The 20,991-nt window shown below is 46.3% G+C and overlaps 1 protein-coding gene and 1 long non-coding RNA gene across 5 annotated transcripts in view; one reads left to right on the forward strand and one right to left on the reverse strand.

Moving 5' to 3' along the window:
- The window catches only part of LOC309519999, a 145,277-nt gene extending 124,445 nt beyond the window's left edge, over window positions 1-20,832 (forward strand). Inside the window, exons 2-3 of the long non-coding RNA XR_014214123.1 lie at window positions 20,442-20,569; window positions 20,629-20,832. This is a non-coding gene — a long non-coding RNA (uncharacterized lncRNA). The remainder of the gene's footprint in view (window positions 1-20,441; window positions 20,570-20,628) is intronic.
- Window positions 1-20,991, reverse strand: part of GTF2IRD1 (GTF2I repeat domain containing 1) — a 99,155-nt gene that overhangs the window by 56,593 nt on the left and 21,571 nt on the right. Inside the window, exon 2 of one of the 4 annotated variants that reach the window (XM_082201222.1) lies at window positions 10,547-10,622. The exons of the other annotated variants lie outside the window; for them this stretch is intronic. The gene's annotated coding sequence lies outside the window, so the exon portion shown is untranslated. The remainder of the gene's footprint in view (window positions 1-10,546; window positions 10,623-20,991) is intronic. 4 annotated transcript variants of the gene reach the window in all.

The following is a 20,991-nucleotide window of genomic DNA, read 5'->3' on the forward strand; positions in this document are numbered from 1 at the left end:
AACTGGGAACCTCTTTTCTCTGCCTGAAACCCTGAAGATTTGCTGCAAGTCAGTGGAAACAGCACTGGGCTGGGCAGGCCAAATGGTCTTGACTCTGGAGAAGACTGTGCAAGATGCCGTCATGAAGCAAATGGATTTTTGCCGATCCGGTGAGCAAAATCCTTCACCACTGTCCTGTTCTGGTGGCTCACAGCCAAAGGCAGAGATTCTGGAACGCAGAGAAAGCAACGTGACCTGGTTTTTGACGATTGCAGACAGATTTGCGGGGAAACCAGTGGAAGGGAGAGAGAAGAGGAAGCATATGGAAGTAGGAGGAGGGGGCAGGTTGAGGGTGCGTTCGGGGCATGGGGAGCACAACAGGAGGAGCGTTTGCTTTCCTTGGGAGAAAGTTCAGCTTTGTTTTGCAATGTCTCCAAGTGCTTCACCAGGTCCAAGCTTTTACCATGGCCACTTTTTATTTACTTCTGAGAACGGCAGGTCTCTAGTCCTTATGATGGAGAACTTGGGCTGCAATAGGATGCGGGGCAATGCCTGATGAATTCAGAAGCAGTGGAGAGAAGGGTGTTGATCAGCTCCAAAACTCTGAAAAAAATTGGCATTCTGTTGCCAAATTTCAAAAAGCGAAAATCTGGACACAAAAGTTGTTGAGGCCTACAAGATCTCAAAAAAAACAAAGAAGATTTTGAGCTTTTTTAAAGGAAATTCACCAAAATCTACACTTCCGACTCGGGTTGCCATACGTCTGGATTTTCCCGGACATTTAAGCGATTCCCGCCCGGACACTGTTTCCAATGGCTGTATCCTGACAATGTCTGGAAAATTATGGCCGTATGGCAACCCTAATTCTGTTGCCATCTTTGCACCTGCTCAATTCACATTTTTATAAAGCTTGACGATCCTGAAAGACCTACATTGGCTCCCAGTACGTTTCCGAGCGCAATTCAAAGTGTTGGTGCTGACCTTTAAAGCCCTAAACGGCCTCAGCCCAGTATACCTGAAGGAGCGTCTCCACCCCCATCATTCAGCCCGGACACTGAGGTCCAGCTCTGAGGGCCTTCTGGCAGTTCTCTCCCTGTGAGAAGTGAGGTTACAGGGAACCAGGCAGAGGGCCTTCTCGGTTGTGGCACCTGCCCTGCTACTGGATCTCTTGCTTGGGCCAAACCTGACTTGGACAGCTCTGGCTTTGCGTGTCGCCTGACCCTTTGCTGAGCACGCTGCTTGCTTGGACTCTGACCAGTCCTGAATGCTGCTTTGGTTGCTGCCCACATTGGCATTGCTGCTGGCTGTTCAGGTGCCCAGTGAGGACAGAACAGTCAGGGAGGATGGGAATTATACATCCAGGATGGAGAGCTAGATCAGGGAAGGCTGGATCACATTACTTCTAAAGCCCTGCCCAACTCTTTGTCAACATCAGTGACAGAGAGCTTTGCTCTGGCCCAACCTTTCTGCTCCATTTGGTGCTCATCTCAATAGCTTTTAGCTCACTGAAGAAATCAGCTCTTCAGGTGAACAAGGCAGCAAGGCAAGAACTGAAATGGAAGGAGGAGAGCTGACCACAGAAGGGACCACCATTTTGGGGGGAATCCATTTCGCTTTCCCTCAGCCCTCTCAGAGCATAGGAAACTGCCTGGTGCTGAGTCAGGACACTGCACCCATCCAGCTCAGTAATGCCTACACTGGCTGGCAGAAGCTCTCTGGGATTTCGGACTACAGTGGTACCTCAGGTTAAGTACTTAATTCATTCCAGAGGTCCATTCTTAACCTGAAACTGTTCTTAACCTGAAGTACCACTTAGCTAATGGGGCCTCCCGCCGTCGCCACGCCGCTGGAGCACGATTTCTGTTCTCATCCTGAAGCAAAGTTCTTAACCTGAGGTGCTATTTCTGGGTTAGCGGAGTCTGTAAGCTGAAGCGTATGTAACCCGAGGTACCACTGTACACAAATAGAGTGTTTCCAGTCACTTTTAACCACCTCTCTCTCCTGTTGCACATTGAAACCATAACAGCCTCTTGGGCCCATTAACCCAATACAGTTGCATCACTCCCGTTTTATGAGCTGAGGGAAGCTTCCATGGGAGTCCCCCTGGCGTGCACGTCCTTTGAACCAAACTTCTGCAGATGCAGTTTCCCATTAAGTGCAGCTTTGCGCAGCTTCTCAACTTGCCGAAGGAGGCTATAAAAGGGCTAGAAATGCAAACACACGGTGTACTTATTTTGCAGGACCCCAGGAATTATCTACGATCGCCTCTGGTAATGTCACCTACAACATCCAAAGGGCAGTCTCCAGAGAATCATCCTGAGCATTTCAAATTAAAGCCAAGGTTTTAGCTCCCAAGTTTCTGAAGGAAAACTTGAAAAACGGGCGGTAGGTTTAGGTGGCAGTACGGAAAACAGGAACGGGTAGAGATGGGCGGGGCATGGCAGCAAGGGAACAGAATAAGCTTCTTTATAGTGAGTCAGGCCATTGGCTCACCCAGCACAGTATTTCCTACACTGGCAGGCAGCAGCTCTCCAGGAGTTTGGACATGGATCTCTCTCAGCCCAACTCAAGCTGCAGGGAATTAAATATGGGACCCTCTGCCAGGTGCTCTATCAACTGAGCCATGGTCCCTTCTCTTAACCAGGGGGAAAAAAGGAACACCGAATCAACCATTACAAAAAAAAAGAAGTAAAAAATAAGTAAATAAATAAATGAATGAGTTGCAAATGTCCAAATATAACATAATAATCTTATCCGTTTCCATTCCAGTTATTGGTCTTCACATTTGTTTCTTTTTAACTTTAAAGACTTAAAACCCTCTTCTTCCCCCTGCCGACCTCCATCCCTCCCGCTTTCAGGCTTCTTAATATCCATAATTTATTTCTCCTGCAGCTTGTACTTGTTAATGATTTACACATCGTAAGATTTATATCAAACCTGCTATAGTCTTTAAGTTTCTGTGGTTCCCTTCAATGTAAATCATAAATTTATTCCAGTCGTTCATAAACTTTGCATTCTTTTGGTTTCTAATTTTTTGTGTCATTTTTGCTAAATTAACAAATTCCCTTCTCAAAGTTGGGTTCTTTCCTTTAGAACAGCTAATTTTTCTCCCACATAACCCTCCGCTCATTTCTTAACATAAGAAGTGCCTCCTGGATCAGGCAATGTCAAGGACTCGGGAGCAGGTCAGTAATAAGTCACAAGGCATCAGTGAAGTTAACTCTTTATCCAAAGAAACCAAACAGGCTTAGTGAGCACAGCAACACTTCCCAGTAGGTCTTGCCTCCTCCCTCAGGTCCATTCGTTGCAACTGGAGACTTCTTTGGCTTGTCTATCTTTGCTCCTCCCTCTTCATACCTCTTCTGGTTCTGTCACATCAGAGGGAGGGAAACTGGTCGCAGCAGGAAGGGGAGCCTCCCTGGCTTCTTCAGCAGTCTGCTTCATCTCTGCCTCTTCGTCCCCTTCCTCTCCAGCCTTCGCTTCTACTTCTGATTCTGGACTGCTCTCTGCCACAGCCTCTTCCCGCTCACTAAACCCTGTTCCCCCTTCAGCTTCAGACACCTCCTCCACCCAGTCTTCTCCCTCTGACCCCTCATCGTTGTCCCACCACCACTCCCTGTGCTCTGAGCCTTCTTCCCTTGGGGGGTTCCCCAGCTGGTGCCTCCTACCACTCTCTCTGCATCCAACCAGTCCATGACAGGCCAGTGGGCCATTAGCCCAGCATCCTGTTCTCACAGTGGCCAAGCATTTGCTCACAGCGAAGACCTGAGTGCAACATGACTCTCCCACTCCTGTGGTTTCCAGCAACTGGAATTCAGAAGGATACTGCCTCTGACTGTGGAGGCACACATCCCAGCCACCATGATAAGCTGTACCCTCCTTGAATTTACCCAGTTCTCTGTTAAAGCCAGCCAAGTTGGTGGCTATCACTCCTGCAAAAGTGAGGGGTCCATAGTTAACGTGCTGCATGAAAAAGTCCCCAATCTTCCAACAGTCAGACCTGATCCCTCCCTGCGAAACTTCGCCTCTTCCTTTCCCAGTCCCTGGGATCAGGATCAGAATGAAATTCAGAACGTGCAATGCGCTTGTCAGAGTAGGTGGAGCCTGTTGCAAGTCTCTCCCGCTCCGCCATAACAGTGCAGGGTGGGTGGAGCTTAGGCAACAGGGGGAGGAGTCTAAAGTTTCATTTATTATTCTTTTTTTTAAAAAAAATAAATTTATATACCTCTGAAGATCGCAGGGCGGTTAACAAGACGAAGGGAAAACGAAGAGAAATATTGGGATTTTTAGGCAACAATTTCCCCCTTGGTTTATATTATCATCCCTGCACCAGACATGAGACTATTGACTAATAAATATTTCCGATTATCAAACAGAGGGCACATATTTATAAAAGCTGTTCTGTTACCAAGATTCCATCGCAAACTCGGAATCCAGTTTCTTCTCCCTTCCTTAAAAAAAAAAAGAGTCGGGATCTTCAAACACTCCCATTCAAAGTGAATCAATGTTTATTGACTACACCAGCTTTTCACATTAAAAAGAAAGAAAAGCGCTCTTTTATGCACTAGAATTTCCGAATCCTTGGAAACCGAGGCTCTTTTTACACTAACTCAAAGCAGCTCCTGGCCATCTTAACATGCGTTTCTGCAGGAAATAAATAATTGGTCCCACATGGCCTTTAAAGCAAAATAAGCCAGGGGGGAAGATCCGTCAGGTGAGGGAAACACAGAGATTCCAGCACATGTGTTAAGTCACCGTGATCTTTATGAACCAAAAAAGGCTCAATCTGAAGTTTCAGCAGGAGAGGGGGGTGGGGGGTATTGCTCTTTGTTTTTAACACAGAGGGAAGGGGGGGAATGGCAACTTTGACAAAAAGCTGGAAAAAAGTGACCTATATCCTCCAGCAACTCTGGGCACAATGGAAAATCTTATTACAAAAAAAAAAATAAAAATCCACCCTGTTTGAAGTTCAGCCAAGAAGCAATTAAAGATTAATCTCCACACATACACACACACTGCTCCAACCCCCGAGTCAGTAACAAAGCTCCTATTGATTACAAGCAGGCCAGGATTTGACCTTCACTTCAGGCTGGCTGAGCGACTGGGGTGGGAGGGGGGAGAAACCCACAGAGCAGCCACCATTTTGAAATGAGCACACACAGAAAGAGGAAAAAAACTCCCAGCCACCCACTGAAGGTGATTATATAAACAAAAGACTGGTCAACTGCAGAGGTTGTGTGTTTATTAAGGCCTCCTCTGTCTACTCTATATACATTTAAAGCAGCCTTTAAACCATCATGGCTTCCCCCAAAGAATCCTGGGAGGTGTAGTTTGTTGCAGGTGTTAGGAAACACACGCATGCACCCCATTCCTTCAAAGAGCTACAGTTCCCAGCGTGGTTTAACTATCAGTCCCTCCTCACAGGGAACTCTGGAGGTTGTCCCTCTGTGAGGGGAACGGGGTGTGTGTGTGTCCTCCTAAGAGCTTTTCGCACTCTTCACAAACTACATTTCCCAGGATTCTTTGGGGGAAGCCATGACTTTCTTTCATTTTTTTATTTCCCCCCTTTTTTATTGGTTTTCACATATTACCGTATTTTTCGCTCTATAACACGCACCCGACCATAACACGCACGTAGTTTTTAGAGGAGGAAAATCCGTAGGCATGCCACCCGTAGGCATTCCCTCCATAACACGCACAGACATTTCCCCTTACTTTTTAGGAGGAAAAAAGTGAGTGTTATGGTGCAAAAAATAAGGTACTTTACAATACAGATGTACCAATGTGCCACGACTCTTTCAAGTGGCATCAGAGCGTTTTAAAAGTGTGGTGCAGCTGTGGCTTTTGCCATATTCGCTAATTTCAGTGTGTCTATTCAGAGTAGGACTAACAGACTTTTCCCCATAGTTGTACAGCTTTGGGGAGGAGCAAGTTCCCCCCACCTATTTTAGAACAAGTGGTCATACTTCGGACACATCTGAAAGCTGGTGGGGAGAGGCACATATATGTTTCCCAGGATGGCAGAGGCGTAGGTCTGTACGATAAAATAGAAATAACCTTCCAAGAGCCGCATGACAGCAGTGGGTGGGGCCAGAGGCAAAAGTGGGTGGGGCAACTAATGTAAATTTTGCATTGGCAGGGACTTTTCAGTGGTGGTCCCCTCGGTTGTGGAATGCCCTTCCTAGTTAGTCTCTATCATCATTATTATCTTCATCTCTGTCATTATTAACTTTCAGGAGGAATGTGGAAGTTTGCCCTGACATTTGGTGCCCGAAGAATACTATTCCTGGCAACCTTTGTGGTTGTCATAGTTTTTATGTTTTTGCTGGTTCGTGTTTTTGTTTTTTGTTTTGTTTTGTTTGGCTTTGTGTATCTGTTTGCCACCTTGCGCTGCTTGGGGAGAAAGGGTGGGATACAAATTTAACAAATAATAGATAAAAGAAGCAGGTTGTCACAGGTCCAAGGGCCAGTTGAAAGCAAGAAAAGGGCTCGTACACCGCTGTGTAGAAGAAGCCTGTTGAAATTCCTTTTTCTACTTGACTATTAAAGGGGCACAAGCTCACGGCAACCTTGTTTGTCACCAGGTCACCCCAAGGCCCAGCAGAAAAACATCTTCTGTGGTGAGAGGCTTATGTAATAACCACACACAACTGCCAAACGAAACAGGAGTTTTGAGGTTGGGGAGGCATGTGGGAACCACAGCTTTTTAATAAATAAAAGCAGAAGTGAAGAAAGTAGTTTCGTAGGCCAGACTTGGATTTAAAGTTGTGGGTCAAAACCAGCGCTATGAACTAGACCCAGAAACTGGCAGTTGGTGCAAGCAGGCTTGGATCGGTGTCATATGCTCAAACGGTTTTGCCCTGGTGGGCAACTTGGCTGCCAAATTCTGCACCAGCTGAAATTCCCAAACTGTCTCCAGAGGCAGCCCTACATATAACGCATTGCAGTAATCTAACCCAGAAGTTGCCAGAGCATAGACAACAGAAGTTAGGCTACTCCTATCCAGTTGAAATAATTTAAAAAATATAAAATATATAAAATAGTCTAGCACATGGGTAGGCAAACTAAGGCCCAGGGGCTGGATCCGGCCCAATCGCCTTCTAAATCCGGCCCGCGGACGGTCTGGGAGTCAGCATATTTTTACATGGGTAGAATGTGTCCTTTTATTTAAAATGCATCTCTGGGTTATTTGTGGGGCATAGGAATTCGTTCATTTTCCCCAAAAAAATAAAGTCCGGCCCCTCAAAAGGTCTGAGGGACAGTGGACTAGCCCCCTGCTGAAAAAGTTTGCTGACCCCTGGTCTAGTAGCACCTTAGAGACCAACTAAGTTTGTTCTAAGTATGAGCTTTTGTGTGAATGCACACTTCTTCAAAAAGCATACGAAAGCTCACAACTAGAACAAACTTGGTCTCTAAGGTGCTACTAGATTATTTTATATTTTTTAATTTTTAAAAATTATTTCAACTGCGTCAGACCAACACGGCTACCTCCCTGAATCTATCAATATCCAGATAAGTGTGCAGCCTGGGCCACCAGCCGAAGCTGATGGAAGGTACTCCGTGCCATCGAGGCCACCTGAACTTTGAGCAACAGCAAAGGATCCAGGAGTACCCCCATGCTATGTACCCACTCCTTCAGAGGCAGTGTAACCCCATCAGGAGCAGGTGACCTCCCATCCATCCAGTCTGCGGAAATGCCTCCTAACAGTGCCATAGTCTTTCCTGGATCAAGCTTCAATTTGTTGGCTCTCATCCAGTCCGTTACCGAGGCAAGATATTGGTCCAGCACAGGCATAGGCAAACTCCGGCCCTCCAGATGTTTGGGACTACAATTCCCATCATCCCTGACCACTGGTCCTGTTAGCTAGGGATGATGGGAATTGTAGTCCCAAACATCTGGAGGGCCGGAGTTTGCCTATGCCTGGTCCAGCACTTCCACTGCCTCACCTGCAGATGTAAAGCAGAAATAGAGCTGAGTGTCATCAGCTGACAACGTACTCCGAACCTCCAGATAACCCTACTGAAGCTCCCTGAAGGAGCTTTTAGACGGGTGCTTCAGATATGAACTTCTCTTTGGACTAACTAAACAAACAGGTCCTTTCTGAGGAACCTGCCCATGAAGACACCAATGGGTTCGTACAGCAAGAGGCGCCAGGGCCCAGGCCTGTCCGGAAGCCACAAGACTCCGAGAGAAGTGTCATGGGGCCTTATCCAAGACACGGAGGGCAAAGCTGTGGTTACTCAAATCCAAGGCATGTTGATGACTTCACGACCTCATTGCAGGGAGAAAGGAGGGTGCGCGATGACTCTGGCTTTGAAAGAAGGTTCAGGGGCCTCAAATTGATTAAGCCTTTTGCTCACAAGACATGCATAGGCACACACCCTGCATTCATTGGGCCCTGGACAACGACCAACCCTGCATCGCTGAAAATGCTTCCCATTTCAATAAGCGCCCAAAATGCAGATGGAAAACATTGCCTAGGAATGCCACAGACCCTTGGACCACCCTTTTCTCTCCACACTTTTTCTAGAGCAGGCTGGGAACACAACTTGCGAACACAGCCTGCCTGCCTGCCTGCCTGCCAGCCACAAAATAGGAGGAGAAGAAGGAGGGGGAAATCCAGGATTATTCGCTCCTCTTTGAGGACCAGTAACATGCAGACAATGTTAATGTATGCTAGTGGGCCTGTACCTAAGATTAGGGTTAGCTTTGTTATATTGCAGAGGGGAATTACAAGAGCTTGAAGGTGTTTCCATATTTGCTGATTTAAAAGGAACACAAGAAACAACCCTATCTGCACTATATGTCTAAGGGTCTTAGCAGACTACAAGCGTAACATGGGTCAAAAGCAGCAAAAACAGCTAATGTTATTCTACGCTCCATCAAAAGGCAATCAAGGCAAGCAATTGTTGGCATCTCTATGTCTTGAGAGACAATGGAATGCACCTCCAGGGGTGAAGTCAAACTGTTATGTTAGCAGCACTGAAGTGACCTTTCCAGGGTGTAAGCCTGGGCAGCATGTCTGGAGATCCTGGGCTGTCCAGACAACAAGACACACACACACACCGTTGGCCTCGCTGATGTGGTCCAAAGGAAAGCAGAGCAGTACTTTTGGCGCCAGTTTGGCTGCAGGAGTTGCCGGAAGGAGGTGTACAAGACACCATCTAACCGTCTTAGGAACTCCACTCCAGAATTGTGCTACTCCTTAGCCTTTTCTTCTCTTGAAGATGTCCCGCAAGGCAGCGGAGGTTTAGGATCAGAGTTTTCCTTTTCCTAGATGGGCTACCTTCCCAGGTTGATGAGCCCCATCTGCCCCTCACTTCCCTCTACAGCACATGCAGAAACCGCCTTCTTGACCATTGAACCCACTGTTGGTCTCATCCATTCAATCTGCTGCATGCAGGGAAAGTCCCTAACTCACTGGGGGTTTGAGACCCATTGGCTACCCTCTGCTGGTTTAGCCAACCATTCAAAACCATTCATGTAGTGTGGCCACTGTCACATGCTGACAGCTTCTAAGAACTGGGTGCAGGGTGGGGACCAAAGGCGGACAAACTATCCCTCTATTCTGCCTTGGTCGGACCACACCTGGAGCACTGTTTCCAGTTATGGGCACCAAAATTTAAGGAGGCTATTGACAAACTGGAATGTGTGCAGAGGAGGGTAGCCAAGATGATCAAGGGGTTGGAAACCAAGCCTTATGAGGAACAGTTGAGGGAACTGGGTATGTTTTGCCTGGTAAAAAGGAGACTGAGAGCTGCCATGATACCCATCTTCAAATATCTAAATGGCTGGCTTGTTTTCTCCTGCGTCAGAGGGTAGAACCCAAACCAATGGATTCAAGTTACAAGAAAGGAGATAAACATCAGGAAAAGCTTTCTGACAGAGCTTTTTGACTGTGGAACTTACTCCCAGGAGAGGTGGTTGATTCTCCTTCCTTGGAAGTTTTTAAGCAGAGGTTGGATGGCCACCTGTCATGTATGATCTAGATGAGATTCCTGCATTGCAGGGGGTTGGACTAGATATCCCTCAGGGTCCCTCCCAACTCTGCAATTCTGATTCTATGCAGGCTTCCAGTTCTTAAACAGCCATGGCTTCCCCCAAGGAATCCTGGGAACCATAGTTTCTTACATGTGCTGAGAGTTGTTAGGAGACCCCCTATTTCCCTCACAGAGCTACAATTCCCAGGGTGGTTTAAGGGGAATAGAGAAAGGGAGAGAGCAAAGCATATTTTTTTAAAAAAAATCAAGACAGCTTTTGCCGACATGAAAAAAGAGAGGCCGTTCTATTTTGATTTCTGGAAGATCTGGAGGGAATTCGTTCAAGCTTCTGTTTCAAAAGGATGCCGCTCCCTGGGGTTCAGCATCCCTTTGGTGATGGGGCTGTTTGAGATCAAAGACATAAACTCTCGTGTGCTGCAGCAAAGCACTACACACTCACACACCCCACAGCCACTGTTTCGCTTACTTCTAAATTCTCTCAAAGCGTAGAGGAAGGGGAATGAGCACAGGAGGTTATTTAGATTTCATTCTCCTTAAAAAAGAAAAAAAAAGAGGATGAACACACCTGTAATTAAATTCACATAGGCCTGGTTCGGTTGTGTGAAATTTCGACCAGCAGTTGAACATTCGACTCAACTCCTCTGCCAAATAAACAAAAAAGCCCACTTCAGTTTCTGGGGGCATCAGACAATAGTAAATGCTGAACGCTACAGTAAATTAGCAGTGACATGTAGGGGTGGCAGACAGAAGGCAGCCAAGAGACGAGACAAGACATATGGTCAAGGCAAGAAGAAAGTGGTTAGTGAAAAGGGAGCGTCAGAGAAAGCAGTGGTTGGCTCTTCAAGCTCACAGGCCAGGGCAAGGCAAGGCACCATATGTTTAAAGCATGTCGAAAGCACACAACTTCCCCCAAAGAACCCTGGGAACTGCAGTTTAACCCCTTGCAGAGCTACATCTTCCAGCAGCCTTAACAAATTACAGTTCCCAGGATTTAAATGTGCACCTGAGAATGTTGCTAGTGAATCCTGCTTCACCTACAAACATGCGCTTGTCGCACAAATTTCCTGGATCTGCCAAGGAATTTTTTTCAGAAAAGGGCCGCTGAAACGGCCGAGGAGATGGAGCAACTCCCCGATGGAAAAAGGTTGCAGCGTCCGGGGATTTTTTAGTTTAGAGAAAAGGCAAGTAGGAAGGAACGATAGACGTTTATAGACGTATTCATGGTGTAGAGGTAGTGGATAGAGAAAGGTTTTCTTCTCGCTCTCTCATAACACTAGAATTCCTGGACATCTGAACATGGGAAGATTCAGGACAGAGATTCAGGATGCGGTACATAGTTAAACTGTGGAACTCACTGCCACAAGAGGCAGTGATGACCTCCAAACTGTTGTTGTTTAGTCTTTTAGTCGTGTCTGACTCTTCGTGGCCCCATGGACCAGAGCATACCAGGCACTCCTGTCTTCCACTGCCTCCCGCAGTTTGGTCAAACTCATGCTGGTAGCTTCAAGAACACTATCCAACCATCTCGTCCTCTGTCATCCCCTTCTCCTTGTGCCCTCCATCTTTCCCAACATCAGGGTCTTTTCCAGGGAGTCTTCTCTTGTCGGCAAGGTGATGTCTCTGCTTTTTAAGATGCTGTCTAGATTTGTCATAGCTTTTCTCCCAAGAAGCAGGCTCCTTTTAATTTTGTGGCTGCTGTCACCATCTGCAGTGATCATGGAGCCCAAGAAAGTAAAATCTCTCAATGCCTCCATTTCTTCTCCTTCTATTTGCCAGGAGGTGATGAGCCCAGTGGCCATGATCTTCGTTTTTTTGATGTTGAGCTTCAGACCATATTTTGCACTCTCCTCTTTCACCCTCATTAAAAGGTTCTTTAATTCCTCCTCACTTTCTGCCATCAAGGTTGTGTCATCTGCATATCTGAGGTTGTTGAACTAGATGGCTTCAAAAAAGGATTGGACTAATTCAGGGAGGATAAGGCTATCAAGGGCTACTAGCCATGATGGCTATGCTCTGCTTCCATGGCTGGAGGCAGCAATGATTCTGAATACCAGTTGCTGGAAACCACAGGAGAGAAGAGAGGTCTTGTGCTTTGAATCCCACTTGTGAATTTCCCACAGGCATGTGGCTGGCCACTGTGCTGGACTAGATGGGTCACTGTCGGGACCCAGCAGGCACTTCCGGGGGCACCGCCCCACAAAAAGAATGAAAACAAACTTCCGATGCTAGCTGGGAAATTGCACATCGCAGAAGCAAAGGTTTCAGAAGGAAGGCTAAAATTAGCAAGGTGTATTAATGAACTAAGACCATCTCAATTCATCACTTGCAGCCTATTCCCTCTCCCCTTCGCTCCGCGCTTCCTAATCACAAAGATTGCTTTCTGCATTCCCTCGAGAGAGGCCGTTAAATTCCTTGCCAATCAAAAGGTACCTTCCAAAGTCACCGATAATGAAAGTCTGCACTTGGAGCATTTTTTAAAAAACGGGATGCGGGTGGCGCTGTGGGTTAAACCACAGAGCCTAGGACTTGCTGATCAGAAGGTCGGCGGTTCAAATCCCCGCGATGGGGTGAGCTCCTGTTGCTCGGTCCGTGCTCCTGCCAACCTAGCAGTTCGAAAGCATGTCAAAGTGCAAGTAGATAAATAGGTACTGCTCCAGTGGGAAGGTAAACGGCGTTTCCATGCGCTGCTCTGGTTCTCCAGAAGCGGCTTAGTCATGCTGGCCACATGACCCAGAAGCTGTACGCCGGTTCCCTCGGCCAATAAAGCGAGATGAGCGTCGCAACCCCAGAGTCGGCCACCAATGGACCTAATGGTCAGGGGTCCCTTTACCTTTACCTTAAGTCTTAGAAACACACAGCTCTCTTAAGTAAGGCTGCGTGCTATATTGATATATCATCCCAAACTGGTTTGAAGTCCATATTGTGATATCCATTTCATAATTTTGGACCTGCATCATGGTGTGTGTGTGTGCGCTATGCAAAAATCACAATACAGGGGTAAATGTGAAGCCACCCAATGCCTCTACATAGCTCCATCCTTATTTCAGACATCATGATCTATCAGTATATTGCAATGTTTAACTGGTGATATATGACAATGTTGAAAACCAGATATCCCCCAACCCTACTCTTTAAACTGGGATTTAAGACAAGGGGGTGACTTTTAAAATAGTTTTTTCAAATTTTGTTATGTTATTAAGGACACCTCAGTACTTGTTACTATTTAACTTTATTTTATGGGGAGTGGGGTGGGAATTCACCTTGCCTTTTGCACAAAAGGCATCTATCATATTTAGAAATATGCACTGAGAAAATGATCCAATATAATAAAATGAATAACAAGAGAAGCAGGAACCAAGCAAGGAATTCCTCAACCAATCAGGGCTCTTTAAACAAGAATGACCTGAGTCACAAATCTAGAGGAAGTGAAATGAAACTGGCTCCCTCGTAGTCGTGTTTGTCCTCCACATAGTTAATTTAATAATTAAATGAATATCCTTCCCTTCCACCAAAAAAAGCCAGGGCGGCAAACAGCATGTTATGAAACAATTAAGACATATCCTCCAACATGTCTCTGATGAAAACAGGGACATCCTATTCAATAATAATAATAATAATAATAATAATAATACAGTGGTACCTCGGGTTAAGTACTTAATTCGTTCCGGAGGTCTGTTCTTAACCTGAAACTGTTCTTAACCTGAAGCACCACTTAGCTAATGGGGCCTCCTGCTGCCGCTGCACTGCCGAAGCACAATTTCTGTTCTCATCCTGAAGCAAAGTTCTTAACTTGAGGTAATATTTCTGGGTTAGCGGAGTCTGTAACGTGAAGCGTATGTAACCTGAAGCGTATGTAACCCAAGGTAAGTAAAGGTAAAGGGAACCCTGACCATTAGGTCCAGTCGTGACCGACTCTGGGGTTGCAGCGCTCATCTCGCTTTATTGGCCGAGGGAGCCGGTGTACAGCTTCCGGGTCATGTGACCAGCAGGACTAAGCTGCTTCTGGCAAACCAGAGCAGCACACGGAAACACCGATTACCTTCCCACCGGAGTGGTATCTATTTATCTACTTGCACTTTGACATGCTTTCGAACTGCTAGGTTGGCAGGAGCGGGGACCGAGCAGCGGGGATTTGAACTGCCGACCTTCTGATCGGCAAGTCCTAGGCTCTGTGATTTAACCCGCAGCGCCGCCCGCATCCCACTGTAATAAAAACATTTACCACTGTAAATGTTGTTGTTTTATACCCTGGGTTGCCCCAGCCACTCTGGCCAGCTTCAAACTTATATAAAAACATAATAAAACACTGAACATTAAAATTTCAGAGTCACAACCATCTTTTCCCTCACCCTCTCCTTGCTTTCTGCTAAACACACACATGCACGCGTGCACACCAACTGCGGTTCAGCTACTGTTTGCGTGACCAGGGTAAAAAATAAATAAATACATCCTCAATCTCAATTCCAGGCCCCTACGGTGCCTATGGCAACTGGCATCCGTCGCCTTGGAAACTAATCTCGTGGTATTTGAACAACGTAACAAGGGCCTTTAATCTCCCAAACACTGTAAATCTTTATTCTCACCCGCTTGGCGAGATCCAGAAGAGGCAATATAAAAAGCCTGTTGTTCCCACCTGGAAAGGGAGCTCCCCTGACTAGGGTTTTGTATACACGGGGTGGTTGTGTGTGTTTTTCTCTCCCCCAACTCAAAAGGGAGGGCAGCGCGGCCTACGGAGAGAGGCCTACCGCCAAGTAAATAATTAGTCACATTTCATGAGGCAAAAAATGCGTTCCCTGAGGCGTTGGGGACTCGGAAGAGCTGCACACTCAGCGCTTCCACGCTAACCTATTCCCCACATTTAAAATCAAAAGCATGGGTTATTAATTTGCACTTATATTCCACCTTTCCTCCAAGGGGCTGCAGGTGGAGTAGACATCATATTATTATTATTATTATTATTATTATTATTATTATTATTATTTGCAAGCTGGCCATATAACTGGGTTGCCCCAGCCACAATGGGCAGCTTCCAACAAAATATAAAAACAAAGTACAGTGGTGCCCCGCAAGACGAATGCCTCGCAATACAAAAAACTCGCTAGACGAAAGTTTTTTCCGTTCGCGATTTGCCTCGCAAGACGAATTTCCCCTATGGGCTTGCTTCGCAAGACGAAAACGTCTCGCGACTTTTTTTCTTTGACTAAAAACAAAGACATGTTTTGTTTATAAAGTTAATTTATTTTCCCTTAAATTTTTGAACTGCTCTTTACAGTATGTGTGACTTTAAAGAGCAGTTAATAAACTGTTGTTGTACCAAATTTGGCTTTGTTTGGACTTTTTTTGACCATAGGAACGCATTAATTGATTTTCAATGCATTCCTATGGGATTTCGTGCTTCGCAAGACGAAAAATTCGCTAGACGACAAAAATTGCGGAACGAATTAATTTCGTCTTGCGGGGCACCACTGTAAAACATCAAACATTAAAAACTCCCCTATACAAGGCTGGCTTCAGATGTCTTCTGAATGTCATATTGCTGCTTATCTCCTTGACATCTGGTGGTAGGGGGTTCCACAAGGTAGGGGCCACTACCAAGAAGGCCCTCCGCCTGGTTCCCTGTAACTTCCGCCCTCGTTTTATCCTTGCAGCAGTCCTGCGAAACAGCATTTGAAATTCACCAGGGGCATTTTGCACCTGGCTATCGGCCACTTGCGACCAAGTGAAGATGCCCAGTTGCACCTGGAGTTGCACGCCTGGAGATCATTGGATCTGGACTGTTTTCACACACGAGCAACACACCCTGTAGAATTCTATCTGCGCTATTTTATCTGCACAATCAGAACAAATTTCAGGAACCAAAAATCCTATTGAAAAACACGACTTTTGAGCCGTCTGTCCCCCGAACAACAACTAGACATTACATATTGGTGACTGTAACTCTTGCTTAAGGATTTATATATGAGAATTTCTAACACTTCCTGTGAGGAAGAAAAGGTTGAAAAAATGAGGAAGGGAGGGAGGGACCCCTAATCCAGTGAGTTTGATTGCTTGAAGATTTGAAATGGAGGCCCCATTTGAACTATACAGTGGCACCTCGGGTTCCAGACACTTCAGGTTACAGACTCCGCTAACCCAGAAATAGTACCTCGGTTTAAGAACTTTGCTTCAGGATGAGACCGGAAACCACGCAGCGGTGGCGCGGCAGGCCCCATTGGCTAAAGTGGTACCTCAGGTTAAGAACTGTTTCAGGTTGAGAATGGACCTCCAGAACAAATTAAGGTACCACTGTACTTTGAAAGCACTATTATACAGTGGTACCTCATGTTAAGTACTTAATTCGTTCCGGAGTTCCGTACTTAACCTGAAACTGTTCTTAACCTGAAGCACCACTTTAGCTAATGGGGCCTCCTCCTGCTGCTGCGCCGCCGGAGCACAATTTCTGTTCTCATCCTGAAGCAAAGTTCTTAACCTGAAGCACTATTTCTGGGTTAGTGGAGTCTGTAACCTGAAGCGTATGTAACCTGAGGTACCACTGTACAACATTAACTGTTTGTGGCTTCCTCTAAGGCATCCTGGGAACTGTAGTTCGTTAAGGGTGCTGAGGATTGTTAGGAGACCCCCTTTCCACTTCACAGAGCTACAATTCCCAGGATGCTTTAACAATCCCTCTTCCGAGGGAGCTGTGGGAATTGTAGCTCTTGGGAGGGGGATAGGCGGGGCATGCTAACAACTCTCAGCAGCCTTGGGCAAGAAGCCACAGCTCCCAGGATTCTTGTACGGAAGCCATGGCTGAATGAAGCGGTTTCATGGTGCTTTAAATGTACAGTGTAGTTGGGAGCCTAAGGCTCGCCTTCGGCTATGAGTCAGACCACAGAACAATCCCTAACAACTCGAGGAAGCCACCTTACACCAGCTCAGACATTTTGGCTGCCTAACTCAGTATTGTCCACTCCCAACCGTCAGAGGCTCTCCAGAGTCCCGTTTCCATCACCCGCTCCCTAATCCTTTTTAATCTGGAGATGCAAGGGATTAAACCTGGGACCTTCTGCATGAAAAAACATGTGCTCTACCACTGATCTGTGGATTACTTATTACTAGCAGCCTCATACCTGTTGCCGATGCTCAGGAATTCAAAAAACCAGTGCAGTTTTGAACCCAGCGGCTAAAGACCAGTGGTTACAGTCCACCATATTGATTCAAATTGCCGTCCGACTGTATCCAACCATGAAAACCTGTCCCTTGGACTCAGGAACCGTCATGGAAAAGTTGGTTAAAATCAGTGCGAGTTTGAAAGGTCCGGTCTCCAAGGCGCGGTGTCGGGAGACCTTGTGGTGGTTTGTGGAGGAAAGCAAGTCTCTGTGAAAGAGCTTGGTTGAAGTGCGATAATACGGGTGCCAGTTGTTGATGGTAAGGGGACTTTTCCTTGACGTTGCTATGTCATTAAGTCCACACAACAGAGCAACTCCTCTGCTTCCTGAGACCTGTCCATGGTTCTGAAGGACCCAGATCACCACCTTTGGTGCTCTGATTCAATGTTCTCAGTCCCTCTAACTTGCTGGTTCCTGCTCTCTACTGCTGATCCCTCTATGGGTTTAGCCTCAGTCTCATCAGGATTTATCAATCGGAAGGTGAAGGAGCATATCCCAAGATTCTTTGGGGGAAACTTAAAAGTGGCATGATTTGAATGTATGGGGCAGATGGAGCCTAAGAGGCAGAGCACATCCTTTCCATGCAAAGCCTCCTATACTCAATCCCCAGCTGGGAAAGACTTCTGTCCGAATCCCTGACAAGCAGCTGCCAGCCAGTGTTGACAGTACTGGGCTAGATGGACCAATGTTCTGACTCCAGTGGAAGGCAGCACCCTATGCTGCTACGTGCTGGAGACTGAGGCCAGGAAATAGAGGCTGTGCCTAGCAAACAGGGACAGCTGGAGCATATGCTGTTTGCAGATGAATATTGGGTGTACGGAATACTAATTACCTGAGCATCTCAAGATCCACAGCTAAATGGTGGATTTTGCACCACAGACCCTCCAAATGTCCCGATTTTCCAGGGACAGTCCTAGATTTACAGAAGCCATCATAGTTTCTGATTTGATCCTGGAATGTCCTGCTTTTCCTTAGGACATCCCTATTTTCATGGGAGAAATGTTGGAGGATATGGAGTTATGCGACCCCCGAGCCAAGGAGATAAGTAACTCTACAACCTTGAGAAGACATCTGAATGTAGCCCTGTATAGGGACGTTTTTAATGTTGGAAGCCACCCAGAGTGGCTGGGACAACCCGGTCAGATGGGTGGGGTATAATAATAATACTAATTCAGTGGTACCTCGGGATACATACGCTTCAGGTTACAGACTCCACTAACCCAGAAATAGTACCTCGGGTTAAGAACTTTGCTTCAGGATGAGAACAGAAATCGCATGGAGGCAGCGGGAGGCCCCATTAGCTAAAGTGGTGCTTCAGGTTAAGAACAGTTTCAGGTTAAGAACAGACCTCCAGAACGAATTAAGTTCTTAACCCGAGGTACCACTGTACTAATACTAATAATGGTAATAATAATGATAATAATAAATACTAATACTAATAATACGCCTCCTATTTTCATTGGAGAAATATTGGAAAGTATGTCACCAACTTACAGGTTCTTAAAAGGGGGATTTGATTAATTCAATAGGATAAAGGCTCTCAGCTGCACCAGCCTTAATGCTTGCTTACGACCTGCAGGACCAGCAGTAGTAATGGCTCTAATATCCCTGGGGAAGGTAAATCAGGAGAGGACTTTTGCTCTTGAGTCCTGCTTGTGAGCTTCCCAGAGGCATCTGGCCAGTTGCTCTGGAATATAGGTTTCCAGACTAGATGGGCCTTGGCCTGATCCTGCAGCCATGCACTTCTTGCTCCTCCTTCCCTTCCTGCATTCCTACTAGGGAAAGTGGGGGAGATGAAACCTCTTCAGACAACAAGGAATTTGGTACGCCAGCAAACGCTCCCTAATCTCCTCCCCGCAACTCTTAAAAGGCTTCCCGTTTTCCACGGCGCTCAAATCTTATCACGTCTTATTTGCATATTGCATAAATATTTATTTGCTTCTAATCCTGCAAACAAAACTTGCCTTCAGGGTGGTGGGGGAAGGAATGAAAATGATATTTTTAAAAAAGAAGAAGAAGAAGAAGAAGTAGCAGCAGCGACTCTTAATCAGAAATGGCAGCCTTTGGGAAACTGGAAACAAAAATGGCATGGCGGGCTTTACCAGAGGAAGGAGATGGTTGTTGCCACCAGAGCAGGACTTTCAGGCAGCTGTCTAGGCACCTCCTAAGAAGAACAAGTAGGAGACTATTCCATAGCTAGGGAGCCACCACTAAGAAGGCCCTCTCTCCCTGGTGGCCTACTCCCACTGTTGAAGGCTACTAAATTTAATGGACTGATTGACACAACTGTTCTAAAATTATTCAGGGTGTGGTCAGAGATAAAAGTTTTTCTTCCTATCTCCTTTTACTAGAAACTGACGGGCAGGAGCTTCAGGGCACACACAGGAAAGCACTTCTTCATTCAAGGAGTAATGAGTATCTGCTGCAAGATGTGGTCGTTGGAAGTGCAATAGCAGGGATCATTCAGTTTGCAACTTAAGGGCTAATTCTGTTGGTGCTAACGTCAACTAGCCAGGGGTGGGGCAGGTGGTGTTGCTTAGCAACCAGGCAGAGTGGCATGATCTTTGCTGAGGTGGCACATGCTCCAATTGGCTGTGTCGTTCTGAGGGAGATTTCCTCTGTATGTTTGGTTGAATGTCTCCTCACTATGTACAAAGCCCGAAGAAAGATAAAACCTCCCTGTCCCTTTCTCCTCAAATTATACGCGGTTTCTGTTCAAGTTTTTTCAGTAAAGTGTTGTCGGGATTTTTCTTTAAGCAGCTTTGCTACCAGGAGTGATGGTTGCCCTTTAGAAGCAATTAGATAAATCTATGGCAAAGGAAAGGCTTATGTATGGCTACCAATTATACCTACCGTATATTAGTAGAGAGTCAGAGAGATCATGCCTCTGAATTTCAGCTGCCGGGGAACAAAAGGGCTATTGCACTCATGTCCTGCTTCCCATAGGTAGGGAAATGGGATGCAGGATTAAATGGACCACTGAGCTCATCTGCCACATCTCATCGTATGATCTTAGGTCAGCCACTAGCAAGCAGTAACAAAAAATGACGCTCCACAATTTGCCCCCAAGAGGTATCAGGGCAAATGGGATTACGCAGATCTAAAGGCCTCTCCACGTAAATCAAGACACTGGAGCCTCGCTTGTGACAGTAACCATCAGACGCCACTCTTAATTATATCTTGCCATGGGCCGAAGGATGAAGGGCAAAACACATTTGCCAGTACCTAGACTTCTCCTCCTGTGATCAAAGTGCTTGCGATTGGAAGCAACGTAAACCTGAAAAAGTGACTCTCGTTTTCTCTCGAAAACAGCTTCTCCTTTTTCTACAGTGGTGCCTCGCAAGACGAAAATAATCCGTTCCGCGAGTCTCTTCGTCTAGCGGTTTTTTCGTCTTGCGAAGCAACCCTATTAGCGGCTTAGCGGATTAGCGCTATTAGCGGTTTAGCGGCTATTAGATAGTTTCTTACGGCCATAGGCCCATATTAGCGGCTATTAAAGGCTTAGCGGCTTAGCAGCTAAAAGGCTATTAGCGGCTTAGAAAAAGGGGGGAGCGGGGGAAAAATCGGAACACTCGCAAGACGTTTACGTCTTGCGAAGCAAGCCCATAGGGAAAATCGTCTTGCGAAGCAGCTCAAAAATGGAAAACCCTTTCGTCTAGCGTGTTTTCCGTCTTGCGAGGCATTCGTCTTGCGGGGCACCACTGTATCAGCAGCACACGGAGACAGAAGATGAGTTGCAAGAGGTGAGGGGGATTTGAGAAAGTCACGCAGGAAATCAGAAGCGGTATTTGCTGCCAAGCCATTTCCCGGCCGAAGATGACTGCAAGGAAGAAATCTCCAGGAACGGTACCAAAACGAGGAT

The sequence above is a fragment of the Podarcis vaucheri genome (assembly GCF_965113315.1).
Source record: "Podarcis vaucheri genome assembly, chromosome: 15".
NCBI lineage: Eukaryota > Metazoa > Chordata > Lepidosauria > Squamata > Lacertidae > Podarcis > Podarcis vaucheri.